The 9,401-nt window shown below is 42.0% G+C and overlaps 1 pseudogene; it reads right to left on the reverse strand.

Annotated features, from left to right (window-relative positions):
- Positions 1-6,953: 6,953 nt before the first annotated feature.
- LOC138159567 (small ribosomal subunit protein uS7-like) lies at positions 6,954-7,756 on the reverse strand (annotated as a pseudogene).
- Between the last annotated feature and the right edge of the window lie 1,645 nt (positions 7,757-9,401).

Here is a 9,401-nt window from a genome sequence, read left to right on the forward strand (position 1 = left end):
AAAGAGAAAAGAAAAAAGGGAAAGGGGACTATATGTACAAAAATATTGATAGTAGCTTTTTTGGTGGTATAAAATTATTGGAAACTATGGGGATACTCGTCATTTGGGAAATGGCTGAACAAGTTGTGGTATATCATTATGTTGGAGTACTATTATGTAAGAAATGGTGAGCAGACTAGTTTCAGAAAAACCTGGAAGACTTTATGTGAATTGATGTAAAGTGAAATGAGCAGGACCAGGAGAACATTGTACATGGTAACAGCAATACCATAAGGACCATAAAATGTGAAAGACTTAGCTACCCTGATCAAGACAATGATCTAGGGGCAGCCAGGTAGCACAGAGAGTAAGAGCACCGGCTCCAGTGTTGGGATGACCTGGAGATCGAATCCCGGGTTCAGACACTTAGCACCCACCCAGAAACACCTGGCCTTGTAACCTTGAGCAAGTTACTTAACCCCGATTGCTTAAAAAAAAAAAAAGACAATGATCTAAGACAATTCCAAAGGACTCATGATGAAAAATGCTATCTACCTCCAGAGAGAGAACTAATGGATTCTGAGTGTAGATTAATATATACTTTTTTCACTTTCTTTATTTTTCTTGTTTTGTAAGCGTGTTTTTTTTATTTTGCACTGCAGCTAATAATGAAAATTTTTTGCATGACTTCATATGTATGATTGATATCATATTGTTTATCTTTTCAAGGGGTGGAGGAAGATTGGGGGGAAAGGATCTAAAATTCAAAATTAATGAAAATAAAAACAAAGAGTCAATGAAGGTGGTGAAAGGTCTTGTAGGGTCAGCAATGAACATTAGGACCTCTCTTGGGAGTTTTTGTTGTTGCTGTTCTGTTGCTTTATTCATGTCAGCCTCTTTGAGACTTCATTTGGAGTTCTCTAGGCAAAGATTTTGGAATGGCTTGCCATTTCCTTTTCCAGCTCATTTTACAGAAGAGGAAATTTGTTAAGTGACTTGCCCAGAGTCACACAGCTAGTAAGTATCTGAGTCTGGATTTGAGCGAAGAAAGATGAGTCTTTCTGACTCCAGATCCAGCACACTAGTCACTGTACCTCCTATCTGGGTTTATTTTGGGGTTATCCCACATCGACAATTGAACAGACATTCAGAGGCAAGGCTGGGCAGAAGAAGAACAAATATTCATCTGAAGGCATCTCCTTCACATTTCTATCTGAATCCTTAGTCTTTGAACACACTTTGAATAACAGGGTTAAAGACAAATACTCGTTGTTTTATGTCTGTCCTAACAGCCACTGATGTAATAGGAGGCAGTACAGGGCAGTAGAAGAAGTTGGAATCAGGAGATAATAAGCTTGAGTCCTGACTCCTGGAGTTATGTGATTTTGGGCAAGACACCCCTTTCCGGGTCTCAATTTCCTAATATGTAATATGGAGGTAATCACAGCCATGCTACCCATAGGACAGGGCTATTATGAGAAAAGCTCATTGTAAACTGCATTGTGCTTCAGAAATGCCAGCAATTACATGTAGCAAATGTGTTCTGGCCCTCTCTTCCAGAGTCAGGCAAGACTACATCCTCCTCATGGTTCCAGGGTATCCTGAAGGGTTTGAGAGTGGCTTTTCCTCTACTGAATCCTCTCCATTTGTTAGGGGCCAGGGACATGCTCTGCTGGTTCCATTTAATCAATTAACATCAGGTAGCTCTTACACATGAATTTTACTTCAAAGATATAGCAATAACAAACACACAAACATTCCGCCCCAACACCTCTGGGACATACTCTCCCCCCATATCATCCATGTCTTCTGGGAAAGTAGGTACAAAATTTAGCTTAGTTTCAATACAACACTGGTACTACCAAGTTCATGTCCAGATATGGCAGGACAGCCAAATGAATCTTATACTGGGTTGAAGCCCAGAAGGTCATTCCCAAAGAGAAAGCTTTGAGTACTCAGGGTATTGATGCTTCATTGACCATAAAAACCCACCCTGCATCTTGATTCCTGAATTCTTGTCACTCATTCTCCCAAGGTTGAGTGAGAGTAACCAGGATCCCCCAGAACAAATGAGACAAAGAGACTGACTGAAGTTGACAGGTCTATTTGAATGGCTCATGTCAAATCCACATCTATTGCATGTGGATTACCAACCTATGTCAGTTACAGGATATCTACACATGCTTCATAGTCTCTCTCCAAGGCATTTCCTTTATATGCCATCATGGTTCTCCCAGAAGCAGGCTTCCCAGGTTCTCCACATAGAGAGATACCATTTCTGGTGCACTGCTCATAATCTAGATACCTTATTACATGTTATTATGAAAAACCAGTTAGCATATCACACGTTGAGGACCTTAGTTGAAACAAGACTAAGATGGTTATTCATGGTATTTAAATATCCCTAATTCAGTCCAAGAAACAAGTCTGATCCAGGCCAACTTTTGAGCTCTATCCCACATCCAGCAGAGGGCAGCAATATACAACATAGGATCAGCTCTCCTCTACCAGGCATATAGGACCTGAGGTCCCATAGATCGGGGTGCTCTGTCACCCAGTACATATCACAGTCTATCCTTAGCTTCTTAGCCTGTGCAATGCTTATCCAAGACTTTCCATTCATCCTACACAGAAGATAACAATAATAGTAACAATAGGAGACATTTCTATAGTGCCTTAATATTGGATCTCACAACCACGTGAGATAAAGGCTATATTATCCCCATTTTAGCGATAGGGAAACTGAAGCACAGAGAGGTTATAACTAATCCATGATCCTCTAGCCAGAAGGGAGACTCCTGAAGGTCTTCCTCTGCTTCCTTTAAAATTGTTTGGATACCTGTGCAACACCAGGACTAACCTATGTGATTGTTTTCTAGTCATAACCTCAATAATGTCTTTTTATTTTATTAATAAAACAAGCATCTCCATAACATAGTATAATAAAGAGATGATTGCATATGAAGCTGCAGATCTACTGTGCACAATTTGCTATTCCTTTCAAATATATAATAAAATTATCATGTAAATTATTTTTTTTCTTCATTTTCTCCCCTCCCAGAGATAGCTACTATTAGACACAAATAGGTATATATGTAAAATTATTCTATACATACTTCTATTTATCAATTCTTTCTCTGGATGCAGATAGGGTCTTTCTTCATATGTCCTTTATAGTTAATTTGAGTATTTATGATACTCAAAATAACTTATTCACTCAGTCATTCTCAATGATGTCTTTAATTATATATATAAGTCATAACTGATAATATGCTTCACCCAAATTACACTCACCATGTTTTTGTCATTGCCCTTTGAGTTACCAACACCACCGAGTCTTCTGAGAGTAAGATATCCCATAATTAATGACCATATAGAATCACTAAGAAAAATATTAATATTAAATTGATGGTTTTTTTTCAAAACAAGTTCAGCCATCATATTTATCTATCAATTATCTTATTACTTGAAGATGTAGTTCATCCAGACTTAGTGATTTTGCTAAACTTTGCCTGTTCATCTCATCACTTATTTTTTAGAGTCATAGGGCCACAGAGTGCTGAGAGGGACCTTAAAAGTTATCTAGGCCAACCTCCTTACTTTGCAAGCTGATGGGACTCCAGCAAAAAATCACTTCAAGTGATTTATCCAAAGTCCTGCAGATAATAAGTGGTAGAAGTGGGATTTGAACATAGGTCTTCTGAATACAAACCCAACACTCTTTTTGTTATTCCCTACTTAACTGCTATTACTCTATCCAGCAACAACCTGAAAAAAAAGACACACACACTAAGACTTGAAGAGTTCCTTCTCATTGTCTTCAGTTATCATCCCATCCTATTCTGAGTAGTGATTCTAGCCTCTCTTCAGTCTTCCTTGTGCCCCCAACACAGTATTTTTTTAAAAAAAGAAAGCATGTTCTTCTTTCCATAAATTTGTTAAAAATGGGGCCTCTTTTGAGCTTCAGCAAAGTTGAAGTCATTAGGAGCTAAAAACTGGCAGCTAGATGGCACAGTAGGTAGCGTGCCAAACCTGAAGGCAGGAGGACTAATATTCCTGAGTCCAAATCTGACCTCAGACACTTACTATGTATGGGTCTGGGCAAGTCACTTGACCCTTTTTGCCTCAGTTTTCTCATAAGTAAAATGAACTGGAAAAGGAAATGGAAAACCATTCCAATCACTCTGCCAAGAAAACCCCAAATGCGGTAATGAAGAGTCAGACATGATAGAAAAAATAAACAAATGAACAAATGACTGAACAATGACAATGGAGGAAAAAAGAGAGATTATGAGTATTTTTTTAATTTGTTTTATCCTGAACTTAATAAATAAAACAAGTAACATAGTAAAAAAAAAATATGATTGCACATTAAACTGCATATCTACTATGTACAACTTGCTATTCTTTATAAATATATAATAAAATTATCATGTGGAGTGGCTAGGTGGTGCAGTGAATAGAGCACTGGCCTTGGAGTCAGGAGGACCCAAGTTCAAATTCCGCCTCAGACACTTAACACAAAACTAGCCCTGTGACCTTGGCAAGTCACTTAACCCCAATTGCCCTACCTTCCCCTCTCCAAAAAGCAAAAAACAACCTAAAAGAGTAGAATCTGGGGAGACTAGGAGGCACAGTGAATAGAGCACCGGCCCTGGAGTCAGGAGAACCTGAGTTCAAATCCAGCCTCAGACACTTAACACAAAACTAGCCCTGTGACCTTGGCAAGTCACTTAACCCCAACTGCCCTGCATTCCCCCTGGCAAAAAAAAAAAAAGTTATCATGTAACTTTCTTTCCCCCCTTTTTTCTTCCCTCCACCCCCCTGCCCTGCCCCAGAGATGGCTACCATCAGATACAAATATATATTTACATGTGTATATATGCATACACACACATATATACACATATATGTGCATATGTATATGCACTTCTATGTGTCTATTTACCAGTTCTTTCTTTGGATGCAGATAGCAAAATTTGCACTAAATAATCGAAGAGCAAAATTAGTAGAACCAAGAGAATGTTGTATACGGCAACAGCAATAGTTTTAAGAACAACTTCAATTCAAATCCAGCTTCAGATACTAGCTGTGTGACCTCAGGCAAGTCCCTTAACCCGGCTTGCCTCCAAAAAACAAATTAAAAAAACAACTCTGAATCTATGAGATTTAAGGGTGAGGCCCTTTCAAGTGGGGTTGAAGCATTGGATCACAGTAGGGAATCTGAGTAGCTAAATTTCCAAAGGATAGACTGTCCCCCTCTTCTACCTTAGGGTATAGAAGTCTTCAGTACCTTTTCCGCCAGCCATTCATTTCCACAGCACAGAGGAAGATTTGGCTATGTGCAGGATAGTCACCATAAATTATGGTGTGGTCTCTTACCTCAGAGGCCCAGCTCTAAACCAGAAAGAATTGTCCAAAAGGAGAGTATACAACTCTCCCACCTCCTTCGTGGGAGGTAGGATATAGGGCATGGATGAGGTGTTCAGGAAGGATTAGTACCTCTGAGTATATATATGAGGTGTGTGTGTATATACAGTAACCAACAGGCCTCAAACTTGTCAGTGAGTTGGGGATGTCTACACCAAGCATGTGAAGACTTCCCTCCCCCACCGTGAAGGAATGGGCAGGTGACAACAATGAGTTTCAACAGCCATGAAGGCCCTGAAGGAGGTGCTGTGGAGCTTAGAGATTGGTCAGACACCAAAGACGCCAAGGTTATCCACTGCATCCCCAGCCATGGCCAGTCTCTTGACTTTTGTCCCTGCCACTGGACTTTGATGATCCTGGGAAAGTGAGACTGGCAACTTCACACAACGCTGCCTCACTTAAATCTCACTCATGCTCAAGTTAGGACATTGACCTTGTGATGTCATTGTTCCTCTTTGAAAAGGAAAGATGAACAAGAACAGGATGCAGTAATCTTCAATACTGAAGCCTTTGGGGAGAAAAACTAGAGGAGGTCCTGCCAATCCCAAGCTAAAGGTCTTTGCCCTTCCTCAAGGCGACCAGGAGCATCCCGGCTGGAAGAGCACAGTCATTGGGACGTGCTGTTTCCTTGATAAAACATCAGCTCCCTGAAGGCAGGAACTGTTTCATTTTTGTCATTTTATCCCCAGTGCCTAGCACATTGCCTGTCACATTAATTGCTGCTATTTATTAATGAATGCCCTTTCTGAAGAATACAGTAGAACCCCATCTGAAAGGGCCCAATATCATTATTAATAAATGCTAATTTATTCAAGCTTATTGAACGTTGCCAAGAGCCAAGAATATTTCATCCTGGAGTAAAGCCTTAGACACCAATCCTGAGCAAAAGCCAAGAACACACTCCTTGTTCAAGTGTTTCTTTGGATTGCTCATCCTCCCTAAACGGAGATGAGGAAAATAGACTGGCACTTGAGTGTGAGTTCAGTTAGACCTTAAGGACCTCACCAGCAGGTATTTGCTGACCCAGATGCACTACCTAATCTCCCTTCTTGTGCCTGAGACAGAACAAACTGATGCCATTCTTCATCATCACTAGACCCTAGAGGGTGGAAGTCCTTATCCTTGGCTACCAAACTTCCACCTCCTACTTACCTAATCTGTGTGATCCAGAGTCACTAAGCTACCTCCTGCCTCCCTCCTTCCCCTGTTACTATTCCTCCTCTTTCTCCTCCACCCTCCTCAGTCCTAGCCTTTCTCATCCCCATCTTGATCTTCCCTCCTCTTCTATTGTTTCTGCTACAGCCCCAGTTCTATCATCAATCTTTCCTCTTCCTCCCATAATCCTTCCAATCTCTTCTACTCATGGAAACCTCCCCCTACCCCCACCCACTCCAGAAACCACCACATTCCTAGCCATCAGCTCTAGTTCTAGGTACACTTTGTCTCATGCCACTGACAAATAGGACCAAGAAGACTAGGTATTACTCCTTACTCCTCACCATCACTTCCAGAACCTCCTTCTGCCAACAATATTCAGCAGCTTCTCATCTTTTAAGGTTTATTCCATCCTTTTTTTTTTTTTTTTTTGGACAGGCACAGGGACCCTGACCCCAGAGAGGGGCGGGGGCCTTTATTATTGACAGGCTGCAGGTATCAGCGGTTGGACTTGGCCACACGCTCGAGTTGGAGGAGCCCTTGGAGGTATTGATGAGCTCGTCGGCCAGACACTCGGTGATGGTCTTGATGTTGCGGAAGGCTGCCTCTCGGGCCCCGTGCAGAAGAGCCAGATGGCCTGGTTGACCCGCCGGGGCGGGGACACGTCCACGGCCTGGCGCCTCACGGTCCCCGCCCGCCCGATTCTGGTGGAATCCTCCCGGGGACCACTGTTGATGATGGCGTTCACAAGAACGGGCAGCGGGTTCTCGCCCGTGAGCAGGTGGATGATCTCGAAGGCGTGCTTGACGATGGCACCGTCATGAGCTTCTTGCCGTTGTTGCGGCCGTGCATCATCATGGACTTGGTCAGGCGCTCCACGATTGGGCACTGAGCCTCGCGGAAGGGCTTGGCGGCGTAGCGCTCGAAGCTGTGCGGCAGGTACTTGGCATACTTCTCCTTGACGACGATGTAGTCCTGCAGGGAGATGTCATTGATCTGCACGTCGTCCGTGCTCCACTTGCCTAACATTCTCGGCCATGGCCGGAGCCGCAGTCTCCCACTCCGTCATGTCTCTCGTTGTCTGTGGCTCTCGGGGCGGGAAGAGGGTCTTTGAACGCCGGCGCGGGGACTCAGAGTCACGGCGGCGTTCACTCCACGCGCCTCAGTCAGGCTCCGGAACAGGAAAGAGCTATTCCATCCTTCTATAATAATAATAATAATAATAATAACTGATATTTTTATAGCATTTACTATGTGCTAGGTATTAGGCTAAGTGCTTTATGATTTATGATCTCATTTTATCCTCACAACAACCCTGGCAGGCAGGTGCCATTGTTATCTCCGATTTACAAATAAGCAAACAGAGATTAAATAGCTTGCCCAGGGCACCCAAGTGTCTAAAGTGAGATTTGAACTCCAGGTTTATCCTGACTCCAGGTCTAGTACTCTATCTACTGCACCATCTAGATGCCCATTAGATCCTACCCATATCTACTGTAGTCTCCTATTCTCCAGGTATTTCTCCTCCTTTCTGAAGGACTTCAAGACTTGATTCCATGGCTTTCTCTTCTCCCAAACCTTTGCCCTTATACTTGAGGACTTTAGCATATATGCTGATAAATGTTGGTATATTATCAAACATCCTGGTCTCCCAATTCATTAATCCGAATTCTTATAATCTACACCTTCACTTCACCTCAGCCACACACAAGAATGACTCTTGTCTTACCATCACTCATATCAATTTGACTTCTACATTCCAGAACTCTGATATTTTATCTATAACAATTTTCTATTCTTCCCCATCTCTCCATTTCTAACTAAATCCCTCCTCCTAAATCTAACCTATGTCTTCAATGAGACCTCTAGTCATTCACTTTCTCTTAGTCTATTGCCCCTGCTTTGGTCTCTCTTCCCATCAAAAACCCTCTAGTTAATATGAGCTTCTTTGGAGCCTATTCAAAATGGCTCCCGCATACTTCTGCCTATCATCTTGCCATGCACAGCCCCTCTACTTGTGCTTTTGATCCCTTCCTTTCTATCTACTCTTACAGCTTGTATTTGTGATATCCCTCTGCCCTATCTTCAATATCTCCTTATCTTTAGAAGCATTCCCTGCCACCTAAAATATGCCCATTCTTTTAAAAAAAAAGCAACCTTTACATAATATTGATATCCCCACAAGCTCTTATCTCATTCTGTTCCTCTCTTTCAAAGACTCCTAGGAGAAGCCTTTTACATTCATTGCTTCTTTTGCCTCAACTCTTCTATACTTCTCAACCACTTGCAAACTGGTTTACAATCCCACCACTTCACTGATATTCTCATAATCCCTCACTTCTCTAAGGTAAAGAGGAAGGTGCATTCCTCATCTTTTCTGCAGGCAAAGACCAGTCATTACAATCTCTTAAGGGTGAAGTCTTATGACTTTTAGTCCTCATGATTTCTCTGTAGATTTTGACTGTTGACTGTTCCTTCCACCCACATATTTTTTTACTTTCTTGAAACTCTCTTTGGTTCTCTTCCTGGTTCTCTTCCTACATATCTGAACATTTCTGATAAACCATCAGCCATATACTGCCTCCTAATCATGGATCTCTGTAATAGTAATGGGGATTTGAAGACTGTAATGGGAATGCAAATTTGGAAGATCTTCCCTGCCCCTAGGCTAAAGTGCACCTGAAGCCTGGGGTGGGAGGCTTGTTTTTCAGTAGATACTTCTTGATTGGCCAGTGAGTCAATAAGGTTGTTACATTCTCTGAGCCAGGAGAAGGCTATATAAGCCCTGATGTGTAGCTTTGTTTTGGGGGCTCACTTTGAGAAGTGTTCTGTGATTT

Source organism: Petaurus breviceps, unplaced genomic scaffold (assembly GCF_028583685.1).
Source record: "Petaurus breviceps papuanus isolate PSGF00001 unplaced genomic scaffold, PetGlider_PUasm1.0 176, whole genome shotgun sequence".
In the NCBI taxonomy this organism is placed as follows: domain Eukaryota; kingdom Metazoa; phylum Chordata; class Mammalia; order Diprotodontia; family Petauridae; genus Petaurus; species Petaurus breviceps.